Below are 23,078 nucleotides of genomic sequence, written 5' to 3'. Positions count from 1 at the left end.
AAGATTGAAAAGAGGGTTGGTGCGAGAACACAGCCTTGCTTCACGCCATTGTTAATGGAGAAGGGTTCAGAGAGCTCATTGCTGTATCTGACCCGACCTTGTTGGTTTTCGTGCAGTTGGATAATCATGTTGAGGAACTTTGGGGGACATCCGATGCGCTCTAGTATTTGCCAAAGCCCTTTCCTGCTCACGGTGTCGAAGGCTTTGGTGAGGTCAACAAAGGTGATGTAGAGATTCTACTATAGATTCTACTATAGAGAAAGAATTATTATCACTTGTACTGGCTTTTCAGCATTTTGATGTTTACATCTGCACAGCTCAGGGGCCATTTGTTGTGTATTCTGATCATAATCCCTTAGTCTTTTTTATTTGAATATTTCATTTCTATTTTCACACACGCTTGTACAGACATATACAGTGTCCTGCCACCAATGGCAGTTCACATTCAAATATACATATATTCATTTTCTTTATGGCTATATATACAAGCCCGTGTCTCTACCAACCCTCTGCCCCCACACATAAAACAAGATGACTCACTCAAACTTCGACCAACAACAACAAAACTTTAATACCAGGAAAATAAATAATAAATAAGAGGCAGGGATTGTTGCAGCTCAGTGGGCGGCCTCTGGGCCGATATTCATTCCAGACTTGATCGGGATGAGTGCAAGGGAGAGGAAAGCGCAGCAAGGAACTGGGAAAGCAATCACCGCCATGCATCTATGTAGTGCCAGATCTTTCAAAAGGTACCGTATTTGTTTCTCAGGTTATAAGTTATTTTCTCCAGGGGAACACAGCTTTGCAATTCTTTGTTCCATCGCTCGATACTAAGACTAGAGTCAGCCTTCCAGATCGCCGCAATGCCCTTCCTGGCCATTGCCGATGCGATTAACACAAATTGGATTTGAAATTTGGACAGCTTCATTGTAAGTCTTATGTCCATTATATTTCCCAGCAGGAACAACTCTGGTTCCTGTGGGAATTGCTTGCCTATAATTTTCTCCAGGACTTGGCCTAGATCTACCCAAAAGGGCCTCATCTTGGTACATGACCAGGTTGCGTGCACGAACATCCTGGTTGCAAAACCACATCTGAAGCATTGGTCCAAGAGTTCTGGTTTTGATCTGTTTATTTTTTGCAGCACTAGATATAGCTGGTGCAAAAAGTTATACTGGACCAGCCTGTACCTTCCATTGATGAGCATGGTCATGTTTCCCTGGCACAAGTCGGGAGTCGGGCCAGCGTCTCTCATTAATTGCAATGACCAAGTCCGACTCCCATCTTTCTCTTGATCTATGAAGACCCGGTTTGGGTCCCTCTGACTGGAACAGGCAATAGATTGCCGAAATAAATTTCTTACCGCTCCCCCTTCGAATCAAGGCCTCTATGTTACTGCATTGTGGTAGGGCCATACTTGGACCCAATACGTCCCATAGAAAAGACCTTATTTGAAGATAGAAGTGGAATGTCTGTTTTGGCAAAACAAATATTTTTTAGCTGCTTAAATGACATTAATTGCCCCTGCTTGTAACAGTCCTCTATGCACCTGATGGCATTACAGCGCCAGATGTCCAGGATCTTGTTACCTACCGTTAATGGTATTAATTTATTAGGAGTCAGGGGTGTTTTCGGTGACAGCTCCACTTTAGCATTCAGATATTCATTAATTTTGGTCCAGATACTAATCAGTTGTTTTAGAATGAGGCTGCCATTCTCCCTGACAGCAATTTGGCAAACCATTTTTAAATAAAATCCTCTGCCATCTTCTCGCCCATCAAGTGCAGATCCATTTTTCCCAGGATGGTACAACTCCTCCCTGAAATGTTATTTTGCCTGCTGTAGTTCTCAAGGGTATCTAATTACCTCCAGATATTCTCTCTTTCATTCAGCAGCATCTCCAATTTATTACCCATATCATACTAATTTTTACCCACCCTTTCCTCCACTTCAGCCACCCTACCCATCAGCCCAGAAAGGGTACCCTGGACTTTGTGCAGCTTCTCTCCCATATCTTGGGCTCTATTCTAGACAGCCTGGAAAAGCCTGGCTTCCATCTGGCCCAGCGTGCCAATTGCATTGCGCAAGGAGGGTTCTGAGCCCCCCTGCTTGTTTTGTTTTGACAGAATTCTTTTTCGTCCCACAGCCCGATGGAGCCTTCCTCCACTGCTGCCTTCATCCTCTTCAGAGCTCCTGGACCCGTCGCCACTGCTGCCAGTGCTCACCGTCTCTTCTGGTCTATTGCTGGACCCATTGATTGGCACGCTCAACCCGATGCCACTTGCTGCTGCATCGACTGCCGCACTGCGCGACTTGACTCTGGACTCGCTGCAAGTTCTTCGTGGCTTCTTATCTGTCTGGGCTGGCCCGCTCCCTGCACTCTTCAGTGTCGCTGCTCCGCGATCATTATGGGTGCAACGAGGGCGCCCAACCTGGTATTCCCACTGTGGGAGGGGTGCCTCAAGCTTCTCCCCATCTCCAGGGTCTTCAGAAAGGCTTTCTTTGTGTACTTGCCAGGCGGTAGCAGTGTCCTCCCCCGTGTCTTGTTCTCCCTGCTGGGTGTGTCATTCAGCTGAAGCTGCAGCTCCCTCTTTGGGCTTCGGAGCGGCCCTGCCATTTTCCTTGCCACGAGGCATCCCTAGCTGAGCCTCTAGTTTCGATGCAGATTCTTTCATGCTTTTATTTGTGAATTTAGTCTTCTTAATCATTGTTTATTGTAGGTTTCTTCCCACATCTTTTTTTGGTATTTTGGTTATTCAGTTGAGGTTTGTACCCTATTTATTCTTGAAAATCCTGGGAGCTCTACGATTCCACCTCCTCTTATTTTTCCCACATCATGTGACCTCCAATCCCTTAGTGTTCTTGAGTAAAATGAAAAACAAAAATAGATGATTGTTAAACTGGAGTCTAATTCTGCAAGAATATGTTTTAATGATAATGCATATTAGAGGCAAGAATAATGTAATTGCTGATTGCCTTTCAAGATGTTAACTTTGCAATATACCAAAATGAAACTTATTATTTGTATCTGCTGCTGAAAAATGTTATATTTGTCTGTATTATATCATGTAACAATAGTGATGTATTATTTCAAACATTGTAGGTTGCAGTTAAAATTTTGCTCTTACAGATTGAAATTTTCTTTGTTGGGTATTATGAGTTCCCACTTCAATTAGTGCGAGTATCACTTTAAGTGCTAGTACAGGCTACAACCATTCACATCTGTACAGAGACTGCGTGGCAACAGCTGATACAAGCTGTACCCAAATTTGCAACTTTGGAGAGGATAAAGAACATTTGTTGCTTTTTCCAGGGACACAGATGGTGAGAGAGTCATGTGTTTGGAACACTGAAGGAACAGCAAGCACATTATTGACCAGCGTCCATTTCATCAAACACGGAGCAGGAATGACTCTGTGTGATAATGGACAATTTGGCTGATTCTCCCTGTCATGAAAAGGATATTTGCTGCATCAAATGGTGACCAAAGTAATGGTCATTTTGATTGACCTATACCTGGGTTTTGGAAGCATCATGGAAGTCACACATTTTGTTTCCCCTATGCAAAGAAAAGGGGATTTGCGACAACCGTTCATACAAAAGGATATTTCTCTAGAATAAACTCGACAAGGATTTGAGAGTTTTCGACAGTCCTATCTCTTAGTCACTCCAATCTCCTTCATGATTATTTCTGTCTATTTGTTTAAAAGCCTGTTTTGCGACAATGGATTTCTAAGATGTGCCTAAGCTATAATGGTTTGGGTATCGCGCACACACACACACACACGGAGTTGGGTTTGATTTGACTAATGTGTTATATTATTAGTAGTTAGTAATAAATATAATGTTTTAAAAGAAAAACAATAACATTGCCATGGTGAATTTCAATTGCTGCTGGTCTGCGACATAACAAGTGTCACCCGCAAACTTGCTAATCATGTCATGTACAATCACCGATATCGATGACGAACACCAGTGCGATCAGCACTGAACCCTGTGGCACGCCACTAGTCACATGCCTCCAGTCTGAAAAACAACCTTCCACCATCACCCTCTGTTTTCTTAAATTGTTTTCTATCCAATCACCAATTTCATCTTGGATCCATGTGATTAATCTTCCATAGCAGCCTACTCTGTGGAACCTTACTGAAATCCATATACTCCACCCATATCAACTTTCTTGGTCACATCTTTGAAAAACACAATCATATTTTATCCCTTTTTTCCCCCCCCCCAACCTTCATTGAACACTTAACACCAGACTAATTATACTTACACACAATAACCAAACCACTCACAACAAAGGTATGAAACTTGTATTTGGGGGATTATGGGTTGTTGCATTGTTGCGGTCAGTACATAGGCTGTCTTCCTTTTTCCATGGTTTTCCTTGGTTAAAATGGGATGGACCTTAACTGTACTTACTTGACCGTGACGAGATTGGGGGTGTCATAAGTATGTATAAAACACAATACAAATGCAATAAATCTTCAAAATTTTGCCTTTGATATGGCAAAAAATTAATCACTTGAATTGCTAGCTGATCGTAAAAGTAACCTGACTACATTTTGGCATGCTAGGGTTAAAGTTGATTGCAGTTGTGGTATTATTTTGTTTCCTTCAAAAAAAATTCAGTGCTTACTTACATCATCCCAAAGAAATTAGTCTCAATTTAAAATGGGTTAGATGAATAGTAAACCTTCCTCTTAATTGCAATCTAATATAGTTCTTGGAGCACCAGTCTGTTTTCCAACCAATTACACTTCAGCCTCTCTGGCTGAAGTAACAATTAATTAATAGTTTGCACTAAAATGGAGATCATAAGAATTGGTGGCCAGTGAGAGGTTGATAAAATTAGTCATCATCTGATCACACTGGTCCGCAGAGGAAACAAGCAAACACTATGTCATATTTGGAGTTGAAATTCAGCCAAGGAACTTCCTAGCAACACATACACAATTTAGTTGCCTTATTTAAAAGAAAACTCTTTTGCATCCCAAATCCCAGGGCTGGCATCACGGCAACAACAAATCAAGCTCTGTGGAAAAGAAAGGAAGATACTTTAAGAGCTAGATACCCTCTCTGATTTTCTAGCCATCTTGCTGCCACCTTTGAGGAAGGCAAAACCAGTAGTGAACAATAAAATGCAACAGATGTTGCAAATCTAAAATAAAAACCGAAAATACTGGTAAAGCTCATCTGGTCTGGCAGCATTTGTGGGGAGAAATTAATGTTAATTTTTGAAGAAATGTTATTGATCTGAAAATTCAAATCTGTTTCTCTTTCCACAACTCCTATCTGAGACACAGAGTACTTCCAATATTTTCTTTATTTATCCCAGTTTCGATTAAACTAAAATTGGTATTCAACAACCACCGGATTTACAAACTAGATTTATAACTGTTGGCAATTCAGATCTTTTGAAGGTCCAAATTAGCCTGGACTTATAAAGGGTAGTGGCTATTTATGTGGCTGAAATTAGGCCAGTGTCTCTCAGAGGGACAGGGGACTGGCAGTAGGTACAGCTGGGAATTAAGTCTACAATATTACAAGTGTGCTCATTGCTAATGACAATTCTGCTCACCTTGCAATCCTTACAAGGCCCAAGATTTCTTACCCTTTCCACACAATCTGGTTGTTGTCCTGGGTCCTTCAGAGTCCAGTCTTACATAGGATGATAGGAAGCTCATCCACAGTTTAAAAAAATGGTAGCACTGCCGGAGCTATTACAATGACAGCACTGTCCTCAGTGAGGACCTAGAAGTATGAGATTGGAGACACAGAGCTTCTCTGCCCAGTTCTATTGCCATTGTTTCCATACAGAGTTTAAACAGCCTGTTACAATTAAAATCCTGCAGCCACGAGGTCTGTGCCTTAGATGGTGGTGCCTGTGCTCAGCAGTGGCTACAAAATGTTTCAGGCTCCAGGTGAGTAGCAGACCTGTGCAGGGCACTAGAAACAGGGTGAAGAAGAAGCAGGGGAGATGATCCTGCAGGACGGTGATCACGGCAGATCAGCGAAGGCCTCAGTGGCTGAGGGCCCAACATATACTGCGGGCTACAAATGGCCAGGGGACCCATAAGGTCTGCAGGCTGCTGGACACTGGGTCAGTGGGAACCAGATATCGGAGCCAGGATCTGAAAGGTTGCTGAGGGCAAGAATGGCTCCTGAAGGGTCGAGGGTACTGAAGGCTTCCTGAACATGTCAGAAGTTTAGATCTGGAGCTTGAGTTGCCGATGAATCAATCAGGAGTTTGTGCAGCTACAAAGACTGCGGGAGCACTGGAGGCAAATCCACTCAGTGACTCTGAAGGGATTCTCACACTGTAAGGGGCACAAGTATTTGTCTGTCTTACAGCAGGTAAAAGTTAAAATATACATGTATATTACATTTTTAAAGTATCATTATGTGACAATGAAAGGAAACTTGAAACATGATCATGTTTTTGTTTCAGATTTCTTTACACTTACCCTATTTCTCATACACGTCCACAATTTTACCAAATGGTCACGTGAGCCTTTTCTCCATAATGCTCGATGGTGAGTGTTTCCTAACCTCAATACATGTTCAACATATTGCAGTCTTAAATATGGGATAAAACCTATGTTTGTTGCCCAAAATAAGTGTAGGGTTTACACCTAACACTGAACAAGAGAAACAAAAAAAAAATGCTAAACTGGTGACATTTATCTTTTATAAATCTTTCCTGTGGATTTAACATTATTTTTTGCCTGCTTTCAAATGCTGCCTTACCACAGCTATCTTATTCCTGCACTGACGCCAAAAAAGCGAGTGCAGTCTCTGTCATAATAAAGGTGGTGGGGGGCGGGTGGAAGGGAAACCCTAATGATCCTGTTTGCCTCTCTTATGGTACTATGGTTTTTCATCTATGAAGGAGCAACTTGCTGATATGAAGGGGGAAATAGCTTCTATTAATTTTGATGTGGCAAAGTGTGTGAAAATGATGGACAAGATGCATGATAAATTTAAGAAGATTGAAGAGGATTTTCATGACTTTAAGGATGATGTGGAACAATGTAAAGAAAAGATGGGTCAGATGGAGGATTCATTCACTGGTTGGGAAATTCAAAGAAATTATTTATTGAAGAAAATTGATGCATTGGAGAATCAAAGTTGAAGGAATAATATTAAAATTGTTGGTCTTCTGGAAGATTTTGAAGTTCTGGATCCCGTTCAATTTTTTCAGAAGTGGATTCCTGAAGTTTTGGGGAAAGAATATTTTCTGAATGGTTTGGAATTGAATAGAACTCATAGAGCGATAAGAAGGAAACCTCTTCCAGGTCAAGCTCCACGCTCTATCCTGATTGGATGTTCACACTATCAAGATAGAGAATTGAGTTGCAGTTCAAAATGTGAGAAGTAATCAAGGCCCCTTGGTAGTTAAAAATAATAGTTTTCTTTTATGCTGATTTAAGTAAAGCTGTTATTAAACATCATAAAGAATTTAATTCTACTAAAGCTGTTTTGTGGAAGAAAAGATATAAATTTGCTTTTCTATATTCTGCTGTACTTAAAGTATTTTATGGAGGCTTTCAATCTCAGTTATTTAGTGCCGAAGCTCTTACATTTGTTAATTTTCTACCGGATAATAAACAGATGAAAAGTCAAGAAAGTTTTTTCCAACAGCCTGTTCCAGTTCAGAAGGGGAAGAATGGAAGGCGAGAAGGAATCTCAGCAGTTGATTGATATTGACATCGATGATGATCAAGTTAATAGAGATCTGGAAGAAGCATATCATACCTGAAATGATTTGTTGAATTTTTTTTTGTTCTGTTTGTGGGGGGGAGGGGGGGGGGTTAGTTTGGCTACTGATCCTTCCAAAGTTTTTGGCCACTTTTTGGTATTGGTCACTCCAATATAATTGAGGGGCATAATACTGTAGTACAGTATTTTTTAAATATATATATATATATATATATATATATATATGGGGTTTCTTTTCTTTTTTCTTTTGAGGACATCATTTAGTCCTTTTTGAGTGATTACATATAAACCTCAGGAAATTAATGATGTTTCAAAAATTTTATAAAAAATGGTATACTTGTGGGGGGGGGGATGAGGTTAAAATTGATAATTTTTATCTGATTTGGATTTATCCTTTTTGAGTGATAAGGATATTAAGGATTTGGATGCTTCTTTTATTACTAAAGAAATAATAGATGCACTTTGATCTATGCCAAATGGGAAGTATCCAGGGAATAATGGTTTTATTTCTGAATTTTATAAAGAATTTCAGGATTTATTAATTCCTTTATCGATGGATGTATTGAAACAGGTGACGGATGTTCATTCTTTTCCAGATTCTTTTTCTCAAGCAATTATTACAGTTATTCTTAAGAAAGATAGGGATTATAACATTTTGGTGAAGGTTCTAGCTATTAGCTAAATATTTACCAAATTTAATTCATTTAGATCAGGCGGGTTTTTATTAAAAATCCTTATCTGCTGAATAAATTCAGTATTTTTTTCATTCTATTCCTTGTAAGATTCCTCAAAAATTTTTAAGGATTTAAATGCATTGGTGAGGAAATTTTTATGGAAGGATAAAATAGTAAGGGTACCATTACAGAAATTGACTTGGAAATATGAATTAGGAGGTTTGCAACTTCCTAATTTTCAAAATTATTATGATGTAGCACAATTGAAATTTATTAATAGGATGTTTGAAATAGTTAAACCTTTGATATGGGCTAATATTGAACTATCTTTAATTGGTGAGAAGAAGATGGATCAGTTTATTTATAGATGGAATCCTAAATTATTGAGTAATTATAATTTACCTGTTTTGAAACACTTAATGGATTTATGGTATTAAAAAATGAAGCCATAGGTACTCAAGGTAAGATTTCAGGTAAAACTCCATTGTACCAAAATAAGCATTTCCCCTTTACACTTAATAATCAACTTTTGAAGTTATGGGATCAAAATGATATTAAATTGGTGCAAGAGTGTTATGAAGCAGGATAATTTTTCTTTTCAAAGATTGAAAGAAAAATATGATATATCTTCAAATACTTTTTTCTTATTATCAAATTAAAGCTTAATTGTTGGATAATTTTGGACATACTTAGATTATCTAAGTTTGAAATTTTACTTACTGAGGGTGATAAGAAGGAATTTATATCCAAGATGTATGCCTTACTACAGAATAAAATGCTTAAGCATATATCTAGATTGAAATGGGAGAAGGATTTAGGTAGACTTATTTCTCAGGATGATTAGATAAATTTATGTAGGGATAGTATGACTAAAATTGTAAATGTAAGGTATTGATTAGTTCATTAAATTTTATTCATCAATTATATTTAATTCCAGAAAAATTAAGGAAATATAATTTTATTTCTTCAGATTTGTTTTAGGTGTCATAAGGACGTAGGTTCCTTTTTACATTCTACTTCGTAATGTGAAACAGTGAAATCTTTAAGGAATTTTTAGAAGTTATTTTGAAAGTGAAATTTTCATTAGATCCTTTAGTATTTTTGTTGAGTAATATTAAGAGGATTAGTTTAGAATTAAAATTAAATAGATTTCAAATCACTTTTTTGAGCTGTGACTAGAAAATGTCTGGCAATTACTTGGAAAAATGAGATTGATGTGAGTATTAAGAGATGGTATATAGAGTTGAGGTCTTGTATTCCATTGGAAAAGATAACATAAAATTTACCTGATAATTATCTTTTTTATCGTAAAACTTGGAGCCCGTATTTGGATTATATGGGGTTTAATTATTAAATCTCCTTGCTGCAATTCTTTTTCTTTGGCTTGGCTTCACGGACGAAGATTTATGGAGGGGGTAAAAAGTCCACGTCAGCTGCAGGCTCGTTTGTGGCTGACAAGTCCGATGCGGGACAGGCAGACACGATTGCAGCGGTTGCAAGGGAAAATTGGTTGGTTGGGGTTGGGTGTTGGGTTTTTCCTCCTTTGCCTTTTGTCAGTGAGGTGGGCTCTGTGGTCTTCTTCAAAGGAGGTTGCTGCCCGCCAAACTGTGAGGCGCCAAGATGCACGGTTTGAGGCGTTATCAGCCCACTGGCGGTGGTCAATGGGGCAGGCACCAAGAGATTTCTTTAGGCAGTCCTTGTACCTTTTCTTTGGTGCACCTCTGTCACGGTGGCCAGTGGAGAGCTCGCCATATAACACGATCTTGGGAAGGCGATGGTCCTCCATTCTGGAGACGTGACCCATCCAGCGCAGCTGGATCTTCAGCAGCGTGGACTCGATGCTGTCGACCTCTGCCATCTCGAGTACTTCGACGTTAGGGGTGTAAGCGCTCCAATGGATGTTGAGGATGGAGCGGAGACAACGCTGGTGGAAGCGTTCTAGGAGCCGTAGGTGGTGCCGGTAGAGGACCCATGATTCGGAGCCGAACAGGAGTGTGGGTATGACAACGGCTCTGTATACGCTTATCTTTGTGAGGTTTTTCAGTTGGTTGTTTTTCCAGACTCTTTTGTGTAGTCTTCCAAAGGCGCTATTTGCCTTGGCGAGTCTGTTGTCTATCTCATTGTCAATCCTTGCATCTGATGAAATGGTGCAGCCGAGATAGGTAAACTGGTTGACCGTTTTGAGTTTTGTGTGCCCGATGGAGATGTGGGGGGGCTGGTAGTCGTGGTGGGGAGCTGGCTGATGGAGGACCTCAGTTTTCTTCAGGCTGACTTCCAGGCCAAACATTTTGGCAGTTTCCGCAAAGCAGGACGTCAAGCGCTGAAGAGCTGGCTCTGAATGGGCAACTAAAGCGGCATCATCTGCAAAGAGTAGTTCACGGACAAGTTTCTCTTGTGTCTTGGTGTGAGCTTGCAGGCGCCTCAGATTGAAGAGACTGCCATCCGTGCGGTACCGGATGTAAACAGCGTCTTCATTGTTGGGGTCTTTCATGGCTTGGTTCAGCATCATGCTGAAGAAGATTGAAAAGAGGGTTGGTGCGAGAACACAGCCTTGCTTCACGCCATTGTTAATGGAGAAGGGTTCAGAGAGCTCATTGCTGTATCTGACCCGACCTTGTTGGTTTTCGTGCAGTTGGATAATCATGTTGAGGAACTTTGGGGGACATCCGATGCGCTCTAGTATTTGCCAAAGCCCTTTACTCCAAACCATGGTAATTAATTGCTGAATTTTGATATTATGTGATCTCCTCTTTCTTTCTTTTCTTTGGGGTGGGTTGAGGTGGGTGGGTTAGGAAAGGGAGGAAAGGGTTGTAGGGGATTAGTTTTAAAATGTGTGTATTTTGGCCTTTGTTTTATTCACTAATTGTATGTTTAACAAGTGTATCATGATTCAATAAATACAATTTTCAAAAAAAAAGAGCATTCTTCTCTTTTTCTTTGAATATCCTGGGTTTTTTTTTTGTGGAGTTATCTCCCTCTTGGCAGACAATTTCTTGTTCTTCCTGTCTTTCCACTCCTAGTTTGAAACCAATTGCTTGCACTGGTTTCTTTTCCTGTTTGTAACCAGAATATAGATGATATTGACAAGTCCAGATCCTTACAACTTACTCATAATTGTCTAAGAAGCTGGCATGTCATTTCATTTCAGTGTACATTTAGAGTTTCAGCATCATGCTGAAGAAGATTGAAAAGAGGGTTGGTGCGAGAACACAGCCTTGCTTCACGCCATTGTTAATGGAGAAGGGTTCAGAGAGCTCATTGCTGTATCTGACCCGACCTATGAAAGACCCCAACAATGAAGACGCTGTTTACATCCGGTACCGCACGGATGGCAGTCTCTTCAATCTGAGGCGCCTGCAAGCTCACACCAAGACACAAGAGAAACTTGTCCGTGAACTACTCTTTGCAGATGATGCCGCTTTAGTTGCCCATTCAGAGCCAGCTCTTCAGCGCTTTACGTCCTGCTTTGCGGAAACTGCCAAAATGTTTGGCCTGGAAGTCAGCCTGAAGAAAACTGAGGTCCTCCATCAGCCAGCTCCCCACCATGACTACCAGCCCCCCCACATCTCCATCGGGCACACAAAACTCAAAACGGTCAACCAGTTTACCTATCTCGGCTGCACCATTTCATCAGATGCAAGGATCGACAATGAGATAGACAACAGACTCGCCAAGGCAAATAGCGCCTTTGGAAGACTACACAAAAGAGTCTGGAAAAACAACCAACTGAAAAACCTCACAAAGATAAGCGTATACAGAGCCGTTGTCATACCCACACTCCTGTTCGGCTCCGAATCATGGGTCCTCTACCGGCACCACCTACGGCTCCTAGAACGCTTCCACCAGCGCTGTCTCCGCTCCATCCTCAACATCCATTGGAGCGCTCACACCCCTAACGTCGAGGTACTCGAGATGGCAGAGGTCGACAGCATCGAGTCCACGCTGCTGAAGATCCAGCTGCGCTGGATGGGTCACGTCTCCAGAATGGAGGACCATCGCCTTCCCAAGATCGTATTATATGGCGAGCTCTCCACTGGCCACCGTGACAGAGGTGCACCAAAGAAAAGGTACAAGGACTGCCTAAAGAAATCTCTTGGTGCCTGCCACATTGACCACCGCCAGTGGGCTGATAACGCCTCAAACCGTGCATCTTGGCGCCTCACAGTTTGGCGGGCAGCAGCCTCCTTTGAAGAAGACCGCAGAGCCCACCTCACTGACAAAAGGCAAAGGAGGAAAAACCCAACACCCAACCCCAACCAACCAATTTTCCCTTGCAACCGCTGCAATCGTGTCTGCCTGTCCCGCATCGGACTGGTCAGCCACAAACGAGCCTGCAGCTGACGTGGACTTTTTACCCCCTCCATAAATCTTCGTCCGCGAAGCCAAGCCAAAAGAGAAGACATTTAGAGTTTACTGCATGTCATTAGACTAGATTTGTGATTTGTGTGTGGCCTGACCAAGGTAGGGTTTAGGTTGCCTTTTCTGGCTGGACATCAATGGACCATTGGATTTTCATTACAGCTTGATGGGCCTTTCCTGTGCAGTTGCCAATTTCAGTAACAGGAACCCTCTGCACCTCAAAATTCCTGATAACCAATTATGTACCATTAACATTCATTTGGACTATGCAATGTGTCCCCAGAAACAGCCAAGTTATTGAGCAGTAGTGTGAAAATGACCAGAGAAGCCAATCTTCACTCTTCATTGGGAGTTAGTCAAGCCACAAGAACTTTCCTCTTCTTCATTAAGTAATGTAACAGAGTCATTTACTTCCACCCATGGAGCCAGACAGAGGCCTTGGTCCAACATTGTATGCATTGCATCATTCCATCAGTGAAGTACAAATCTTCAGTGTTCATCCATTTACTGCTGAGTTGGAGGACACACCAATGCCCAGCATACAACCAAACACATCACATTTCCTTCATCCCATTTCATAACATTAAACATCTGTGTTGACAAATTCTTGATTTCTAGTCTTTAAGATTACTTTATCTTATCTCTGTACAGGATGACCTATTTCTTACTAACTCAGCAGAATGATTAATAGTGGAAATACATTTTGTACAAAGGGGTGGCTGTACCGAGTTTCATGTGATTTGAGCTTATCTCTTTGATTGAACTCATCAAAAATAGAAGAAGGCCACAAACTCTCTCATCCCTTCTTTTTAAGTAACACTACAGTAATACATTGTTTTTAGGTCCATATGTTCATTAACAAAGGGCCCAAATGAAGAATACTTGAAGAAAAGAAAATAAGAAGCAGAGTTGGCCACCAACCTCTTCAAGCCTGCTCCACCATTAAATGTGATCATGACTCATCTATACTGGTCTCAACACCTTTTCTGTGCCTGTTTCCCATCACCATCATTTCTTTGTTTTGTCAAATATTTATTGACCATGCCTTTAAATACATCTAACTTTCTTGTCTTCATCACCCTCTGAGGCAGAGAATGGCAGAGATTCACCACTCTGTGAGAGAATAAATTTCTATTCCGTTCTAAATGACCAGTCCCTTATTTTTTGGGACTATCCCCTTTTTTCTGACTCTCCCATAAGTGAAAACCTCTCACCATCTATCAAAGCCTCTTAGGATTTTATGTATTTGAATAAGGTCACCCTTCATTCCTATGGAATCCTGTGTTGTGGCTTGAACATAGGTCTGAGTGTACACAGGGATTCTGAGTGACAGCTAGTCCCATTGGATACAAGTTATCCATCCCTGTTGGCCAAGGCCATGGATTTGAGTTGGGTCAAAGCAATATGCCACGATGTAAACATTTCAGTGCAGTGCTCCAGTATTATCAGCTGTGCACATCTCCATCTGGACTCATTAAAACAATCTGTAGAGAATGGCATGCAGATTCCCACTGAAAGTAAGATCAATCCCAGCTTTACCTCCTGTGGCTGCAGCACAACACACCCCCTCTCACGTAAATGGCTATTTTCTTTACAGTCAGATGTTTTCTTTTGATGTACTGTTGAATTTTTTCATGCCGATTCAATTGCAAGATACAAAGGAAGTCAGCAATGATATTTAAAACTACATTGGGTGACAAATTCACTGGTACAGTATAAACTTGAGCTTCCTGTAGTTAACCATTTCATCTTCCCCAACTATTCTTACGGGGACATACCTGTCCTTTGGCTCATCCATCGTCAAGGTGATGCCAAATGTAAACTTGTTTGCTGACATGAAATATGATTGTATTGTTCCTGAGGTTTACATTAAGCCTAATGTTAGTGTTGATTTTTATAGTTTTAAGTGACCCCCACACCCCCCCCAACCCCATCTTGTTTCATTGTTTCCATCTCTTCTTTACCTACCCCAGCAGTTCATTTTTTTTGTTTCTCTCACAATCCTTTCTTACTCAGCCCCACTGTTCCCTCTAAGCCATGTGTGAGTGCATGCGCACACACGTTTTGCAACCAGCACACAAAGGAAATTCATGTGCGCACAAAAGGCGAGTTACCTAAAATAGCGTAGAATAAAATCTTAACGAAATACATTACTTTGCAGAATGCAACCATTCTTGTATTATATTAAACATGCCGATACAGTTTTATTAGCCAAGAAAACTAGGCTGTGCCAAAATGACCTTGAAACAATTTCAGTTTTACATTTGTGCCAGCATTCAGTGCGCACATACTTTTGTCACAGCAAAAAAATGTGCACAACCTAAGATTTTTGCACACATTGACCCCTAAAAATTAGAGGGAACATTAGAGGTTTCTCCCTTGACCTGACTCTCCATCTCCCACACCTTCTGCCTTTTACTCTATCATCTCAGCTGACTTAACTGCTGGGTTCCTCCAGTAATTTTTTATTTGCTCAAGATTCCAGCTTCTGCAACTTTTATATTTCTCAAAAGATATTTGAAATGTTGTTTAAAGCCCTAACTTGCAGAAGTAGCTGGCTTGCAGAGTGAGAATCGATGGGGAGCTGTTTGAATTGTATCAGATTGAATTGGAATGAATCACTTGTGAGTCATGAGTAACCCTCTAGTCTCTGAGTGTTGGTTCAAGTGTCACCCCTAAGGACTTGAGTCTTCTGAGTAAAGTCCCATTGATGCTTGTCAGTGATCTCATGAGAATGGGAATTAACCATTGTCCTACAACCAGCATCAATCACAACATGAAAATAAAAAGAAACTGGCTATATGAAATGCTGGCAATACACTGCAGGTCAAGCAAAATCTGTTGACAGAGAAATAGCATTATGGTCGAAAGACTTTCATCAAGACTGGGAAAAAGAGAAAGCATATGGGTTTTAAGTTGTAGACATGTTCAGAGAGGAATGATAGGACAAAGGGAGAGTAAGGCCAGGTTTGGGATGGGGATAAACTGAGGAGTTTATCCAGTCAATGGATTAATCAGAGCGGTTAGAGAATGGGTGAGAAATAATGAATAGTGTGAGATGAGGGCAGTTGTAGAGTGAGAACACAGATAAAGGGACATGAAAAACTGCAAAATGCAAAGCTCAGCAAGTCCGGCCACACTAATGAAGGAAGAACATTACAGATGGAAAACCTACAGCAGAAGTGGCCGGCCACCTTGTATTTTGAACCTTTCACTTTCCTCTGCCTCTTTCCTTTCTCTCACTACTCCCTTTCATATCTTTATTCCATTTTTCTCTCCTTTAGAGCCCCCATTTAAGAGATGACCTCTACAGTTGTGGCAACCCGGATCCCACCTTATCAAAGATATTCCCTTTATCTTTTCCATCCCTACTTGCCTCACTTTTCAACTTAAAACTATTTTTGTTCTCTTTTCCAGGTCTATCAAAGGGTCTTTGACCTGAAACATTAACTTTCCAACTCATTATCAGCTAGTTCCTAAAATATTTCCGATTCTCCCCGAGACAACCATCTCAACTTCACTACTCCCCTCTCTTATCCAATCTCATCTCCTCTGAATGCTCTGCCTTCCACTCTCTTCACACCTACTGCTCCCTGAAGATAATTGTTACAAATTTTCTTTTCACAGATGTGGCCTGACCTGCTGAATGTTTCCTGCACTGTTTGTTATCAGTTGAAGTATATTATCTGATCATATCCATGGCCTTTTCATAACCATGTCTTTTTCAGCACATTGACTGCAACATTATTGCAATAATGACTACAATTTGAAAACAAGATGATTTCATTAGCTGAACATATTCAGATACAGCATTGAAACAGGACCTTCAGCCCACTAAGTCTATGCCAACCAACAAACTCCCATTTACATTAATTCTACATTTTTATTCTCCCCTAATTCTTATCAACTCTTCACAGATGCTACCACTTACCACTAGCAATCTCCAGTGGCCAATTAGCCTACAAACATGCTCATCTTTGGGATGTGGGAGGAAACTCAAGCACCTGAAGGAAACTCACACTCACAGTATGAATGTGTATATTCCAGAGGAGTTCTGGTAGAGGAATCTCAGACCAAAAAAACCAAGTCTCACATAAGGGATAAGTGAAATGAAAGAACTTCTCTCAGTGGCTGGTGAGTCATTTTGTTTCTCTGACCCAGGTGAGGTGGGAAAGAGAATGGTAAACATAGATCTTGCACAAATAGCTCCTGAGGTCAGGCTGGAACCTGGGTTGCTGGAGCTACCTGCTGCTCCACTTGCCACTCTTTTGATCTATCCTAAGGTTGTGAAAAACGGCATCTAAACAGTATTGTACAGAGTTCTTACGAAGTTTAATGTTAAAGGTGTTGCTGAATCATTTTTGAATGTTGTGCTATAAGTGCTTTGAGGTTAGTAGGGAATTACTTTAGGTGGTATGCGAGTGGGAAAAAGGTTGAAAACCACTGGGCTGGCACAATCCCACGATACCCAGACCTGCTCCAGCAGGACTCATTTCCATTCCATTGGAATCAAATCTGCTGGGTGGAGAAATCAATGCTAATTACGCCTCTGTTAACAGAATTCAATCTGAATTTCCCATTTCCTTCAATTTACTTTATCTTGAGTCCATTTGTTCTGGCATTTTGTCAACAGGATGAGAACATAGTTTTTTCCAATTAATCAAATCCCTGCATAAAATCTCAAATGAAGCAGTCTCCCTATGCTCTCTTCTGTAAGGACATGGGGCACAATATAATCTTTGCTTATTCACAAATGGCCTTCCTAGGTCCTTCTTGATGATTCAGATGGAATGCTCTGTACTTTCACAAGATCTTAAACAAGTCTACAGTGACATTTACTTTTGAAATATAAATATGATACCATTTTCGAAGTATCCCACAGTTTGCTTGGTTCATTTACCTTGGTAATTAATCCATTCATTGTCTTTTACAGTGTACATCCACACCATATGCCAAGGTCTTTTATGTGACACAGAACTTTATCTCTCAGTGAATTACTGCCGTGGTTTTCAATAATCAAAGTATGTCAGTGGTGAATCAGTTAAGTGACTCATCTGTATGATAGTACAGATTCTATCACCAATGTGTATATGTACAGATTATAGTGTAGGATGATTGTGATTGGCTGAGAGCGTAGCCACACCTATTGGCAGGTCTTAAAGGATTGCTCCTAGCCAGACCAGGTCATTTTGGACTGGTCGACCAACATGTGATATGCTCCAGCCTTTTAGTTAATAAAAGCCTTGGTTTGGTTCTTTCGATGCGATCTACAATCTGTTATTCCAGAAGCCTACCCTAACAATCCAGAGATCCATCATAGCAGCTGTGAAATTTAAATCAAAATGAATAATCCAGGAATTGTAAAAATGTAATCCTTAAGGACTAGCTCAGATAGGCTACATTAGTGGATTTCAACCTTTTTCTTTCCACTCACATACCACCTTAAGTATTCCCTATGCTATTGGTGCTCTGTGATTAGTAAGGTGGTATGTGAGTGGAAAGAAAAAGGTCGAAAACCACTGTTTAAATCGTACCTAATTGTCTCATTATGTGCACAGTTTCTTAACTCCAAAGGAAATGGGCTAATTATAATTTTTCTCAAGCAAAATATTTCAGTAACAATTGGATCTAGAGCAGTGGTTCTCAACCTTTTTTCCCCACTCACATCCCACTTTAAGTAATCCCCTACTAATAACAGAGCACCTATGGTATTGGGATTACTTAAAGTGGGATGTGAGTGGAAGGAAAAAGTTTGAAAACCACTGGGCTACATGGTTGTATGGATGAGATGGGTGAAGAGTCTGTTTCCTTGCTGTAAAATCTTTCGACCCTGTGACTCCAACAACTAGTTTGAGTGATGACCATAAAACCAACAAGATATTTATTCAAACCCTATCTAATACCCTCAGGGGAAGTAATCTGCCATGCTGGCTAAAAATTTGGACTCATTAAAAAAAATGGCCAAGCAAGCCTCTCCATTGTGACTATCTTCTCAAAGGGACCATTTAAATAGCGGCCTTGCCAGTAACAGCCAGATCCTAGAAAAAAAATTTCAAAGATCACTCCATTCAAATATTGTGTATCAGTGGGCCATCATTCATCTCAGAAAGAACAATGATGAGGCAACAACTAAGCCAAGCCAAAGGAAGAGAAGGAGGACTTTATAGTAACATCCACTTACAGCACCTTAAGTGCATTTACATGTCCCAAGGCTCAAGTACAGGAACAATTATTCATGAAAAATCCACCAATATTTGACATCATCAATGAGATTTGATTAAAGAAATAATCAAAAGATCACTTCAAGTGTAGATGGATAAATAAAGGAAGGGGCCACAAGAGCTCTGTCCCGATCAGAGCATAATTTGTGAGATATGCTTGGAGGAGGCTACAGAGATGAAACAACAGAGTGGTCTGAACACAAGGAGATCTTACAGGATTCAAGCCCATGAACATGATAGTTTGGGGAAAATGGGATAGGTGAGTTAGTCCACAGCGCAGCAGGTATTTTGATGGGTTAATGTGTATGTGCTTTGGGAGGGTAGCTTTGAGTCCATTGGGAAAATCATCCTGAGATGACAATTAATGATGGATGCTAGTTTCATCAGAAGATGTGAGAATAGAGCTAGAGATCACACAATAGAGTGGAAGAGGGTTATCTTTGGGCTGAACACCTCAGGTTATTGGTTGCTTAGGTGGTCAATAGTCTGGTTATCCTGAAATAGAGGTCAGAAGGAGAGATGGGATCAAAGACAAGGGAATGGAGTTTGTGAGACCTCCAGTGATGACTTATGCCCTGCCAATATTTAACCAGAAGAAATTGCATCTGGATGGTGAACAATTGGTCTGATGGGATGGAAAAAGTGGTAGGATTGAGGGAGATGGTGATGAGAAGAATGGAGGACCACCAAGCAAATCTGAGGTAAAATTATCAGAGGAAAATACTGAAAAACAGCAATGGGAGGACTCAAGCACAGATCATATGAAGACTCCAGAATTAATTTTAGAGGAGTGAAGGAAAACCAGTGCAGAAAATGTTCCAGCTAAAAATCCAATTCAGCTGGACACTGGGTGGGACTCTACTACATCAATGAATGCAGGCAATTTGAGAAGGACAGGGAACAATTGGCCGCAATGACAGAGCATTTCCATTGGTTGTTTAACTGCTTTATTAAGGTAGAAGTTGATAGGACATAACCACACATAGATCAATGGGAATATGCATGTGTTTTGGAGAGGAGATGGAGTTGGGGATGAATACATTGTTTGCAATAATGGAAGAGGCAAGGGTACGATGTTGAAGGAGGAAGAAAATGGTGGCAGATTTGAAGGGGGTGGCTAATTTCACTTGATCAATGGTTTAAACAGATTAAGAATTTATGGAAGTTGAGTTGCTAAACTTGAAGCATCCAATAAGTACTATAGTTATTGGGAGGGATGAAAGGGTCTTCTTTTACTGGGGAGTCAGTTATGACTGATGCCCGACTCAAAAGACCTGCATTTCATTTATTGCATATGTTCCACAAAATTGGGAATTTTTTTTTTCAGTTCCTGAATTTTTGATGCAAATATTGATATAAATTACATTTTTTAAAAATTTGTTCAAAAGAAGAGAAAGTAATTAAGGTCGTGTCTGTGGTTCATTGTCCATTCAGAAATCTCATGGCAGAGGGGAAGAAGGTTTTTTTGTGCCACTGGGTGTTCATCTTCAGGCTCCTGTATCTCCTTCCTGATGGTAGCAGTGTGAAGAGGGTTTGGCCTGGTGGTGAGGGTCCTTGAGGGTAGAGCTTGCATTCTTAAGACACTGCCTCTTATAGTTGTCCTCGATGGAGTGAAGACTGATACCCATGATGGCACTGGCCGAGTTCACAACTCTCTGTAGTCTTTTCCTGTCCTGTGCATTGCCACCTCTGTACCAAACAGTCATGCACTCATCAAAATGCTGTCCATGGTACAGCTGTAGAAATTTGCAAGAGAATTTATTGACATACCATATCTCCTCAAACTCATCATGAAGTATAGCTGCAGACAAGCCTTCTCTGCGATTGCATCAACATGGAGGCCAAGGGCACATCTTCAGAGCCATGAATACCCAGGAATTTGAAGTTCTTGACCCTTTCCACTGCTGGCCCCTAAATGAGGACTGGGTCATGTTCAGAATTGAATCATAATATTGGCATCCACTTATCAGTGTAGTGAAATGTTCCAGTGTGATCTGTCCAGAAAAGGCAGGATCAGTCCTGTCAAAAAGGCTTAGCCTCAGTTAATACTCAAAAAGTGATGGACAGTGGGATCAACAGTTCTTTCCAATGGCTCCTGGCCTCCAACAGTTCCTCACTAACGTCCGGTTTGGATTTTGCTCGGACTACTTGCTGCAATTGTATTTCCATCCTCTATCTGAACAATTGAATTACACAGGCAAGGTGAAAGTATCTTCTCTTGACAACAAAATAGGATTTGACTGAGTGTGGCAGCAAAAGGTAAACCTGGTTAATACGAATCTTGGAAAATTTCCACTGGCTGCAATAATACCTTGTACAATGGATGATGGTTATGGTCATTGGAGATCAGGCCACTACCAGAAATGAGCATTAATTAACAACCTGCTACCAATTTCTCAGTGTAACTAGGGATGGCCTTTTCAGTTGTCCCAGGACATCCTTACAGGAGATCTGCAGACATACTCCAGGGCTTGACCATCTTCAATTGCTTCATCGACAACCCCATCAAGATGACGTCTCTGCCAAGGCTGAGAAGTTGATAGTGTGTAACTAAGATTTAGAGTGGGGTTAAGACTTGTGGTACAAGTCTGATTGATAAATACAGAGGTTAGGCTCCAGAGACAATTTGTGAACTAACTCCTAGGATCAGGAATAAAAGCAGAAAATGCTGGAAACACTCAGCATGTAAGGCAGTATCTGTGGAAAGAAAAATAGAGTTAGTGTTTCAGGTTCAAGGTGCTGCATAATTATCCAAGTGTTTCCAAGATTTTCAGTGTTTATTTCAGATTTTTAGTATCTGTAGTTAAAAAAAATAATATCCTGAGATCAGGTTGAGGAAGGAACCTTGGTAGAATGGGGAACCTGGGAGAGAAAGGATCACCACCACCAATAAGTGGAACACAGCAAAAAGTTGAGGACAGATCAGATCTAGACAGTTACCTGGATATACGCTGGAATTTAAAGCTAAACACAATCTATCTCAGTATGTCAGGCAACATCAGTAGGAGATAAAGAATGGTGACCTTTCTTTTTCTCCCATTGAAACTGCTTGGCCTGTAGAGTTCCTCCAGCAGTTTGTGTTTAGCTAGTCAGTTCAAAGTACAAAAACTTCAAAGTTCAGATTTACTGTCAGAATACTTACATGACATTGCATACAATACTTTTCCTACAGTCCCAGCAAAATTCCTACTTATCAGTAGTGCAAAAAATTGTATTCAAGAAAAGATATGTATACAAATGAGAGAAATGTAAACAAAAAAGAAATGTAAGCAAACTGACTGTGAAATACAGAAAAATATAAATATTCAGTAATTAATAAGGAGCAAAGTAGGAGTCCTGAAATGAGTCCCTGATTTGAGTTTGTTGCTGAGGAGTCTGATGGTAGAGGGGTAGCAACTGTTCCTGAACCTGGTGGTGCGAGTCTTGTGGCATCGAGACCTCTTTCCTGATGGCAGCAGCGAGAACAGCATATGTCCTGGGTGGTGTGGATCCTTGAGGATTGCTGCTGCTCTCCAACAAAGTGCTCCATTAGATTTTCTTGATTGTGGCGAGAGTTTTACCCGAAATGTACTGGGCTATGTTCACTACCTTTTGCAGGGGTTTCTGCTCAGAGCTATTGGTGCCCCCATACCAGTACACTTTCCACTACACATCTGTAGAAGTTTGCCAAGGTTTCAAATGTCATACAAATGTCACTCCTCCACAAATTCCTGAGGAAGTAGAGGCACTGTCATGCTTTCTTCACAATGAAGAAACCCAAGCACCCAAGTAATATCTAGGGTGGATTAAGTAGTTGAAAGCAGCATGTATAACAAGAATGAGAGCAGAGAACAGGAACTCTGTCTTATCCTAATCTTGTGGGTAATTTGCATTCAAGTATTTTGTAAACCCATTTCATATAAACATTAGCTTAGAGAGATTCAAGCTGCCTTTATCTAGTCAAAACATTTTTTAACTATTAGTTGTATGCACCACATCTGACTCATTTTCTCATGTTCCCAGTAAACATGGCAACCAGTTGTGATTCATCCAAGCTACTGACAATGTTGACAGCAGGCTAGATTTCACTACCTCATTGAACAGTGAGAGTGAAAACCCC

At 40.7% G+C, this 23,078-nt stretch overlaps 2 long non-coding RNA genes across 19 annotated transcripts in view; one reads left to right on the top strand and one right to left on the bottom strand.

The window, feature by feature from the left end:
* LOC138738794 (uncharacterized) overlaps nucleotides 1–23,078 on the bottom strand; it is a 321,374-nt gene that overhangs the window by 41,629 nt on the left and 256,667 nt on the right. The window lies entirely within an intron of this gene.
* LOC138738795 (uncharacterized) overlaps nucleotides 1–23,078 on the top strand; it is a 51,948-nt gene that overhangs the window by 20,900 nt on the left and 7,970 nt on the right. For 2 of the 3 annotated variants that reach the window (XR_011341766.1, XR_011341767.1), the window contains one exon: nucleotides 3,314–3,790. The exons of the other annotated variant lie outside the window; for it this stretch is intronic. This is a non-coding gene — a long non-coding RNA (uncharacterized lncRNA). Of the gene's footprint in view, nucleotides 1–3,313; nucleotides 3,791–23,078 lie in introns of those variants that run through there. 3 annotated transcript variants of the gene reach the window in all.

The sequence above is a fragment of the Narcine bancroftii genome, chromosome 7, assembly GCF_036971445.1.
Source record: "Narcine bancroftii isolate sNarBan1 chromosome 7, sNarBan1.hap1, whole genome shotgun sequence".
In the NCBI taxonomy this organism is placed as follows: domain Eukaryota; kingdom Metazoa; phylum Chordata; class Chondrichthyes; order Torpediniformes; family Narcinidae; genus Narcine; species Narcine bancroftii.
This window is presented reverse-complemented; position numbering and strand designations above follow the sequence as displayed.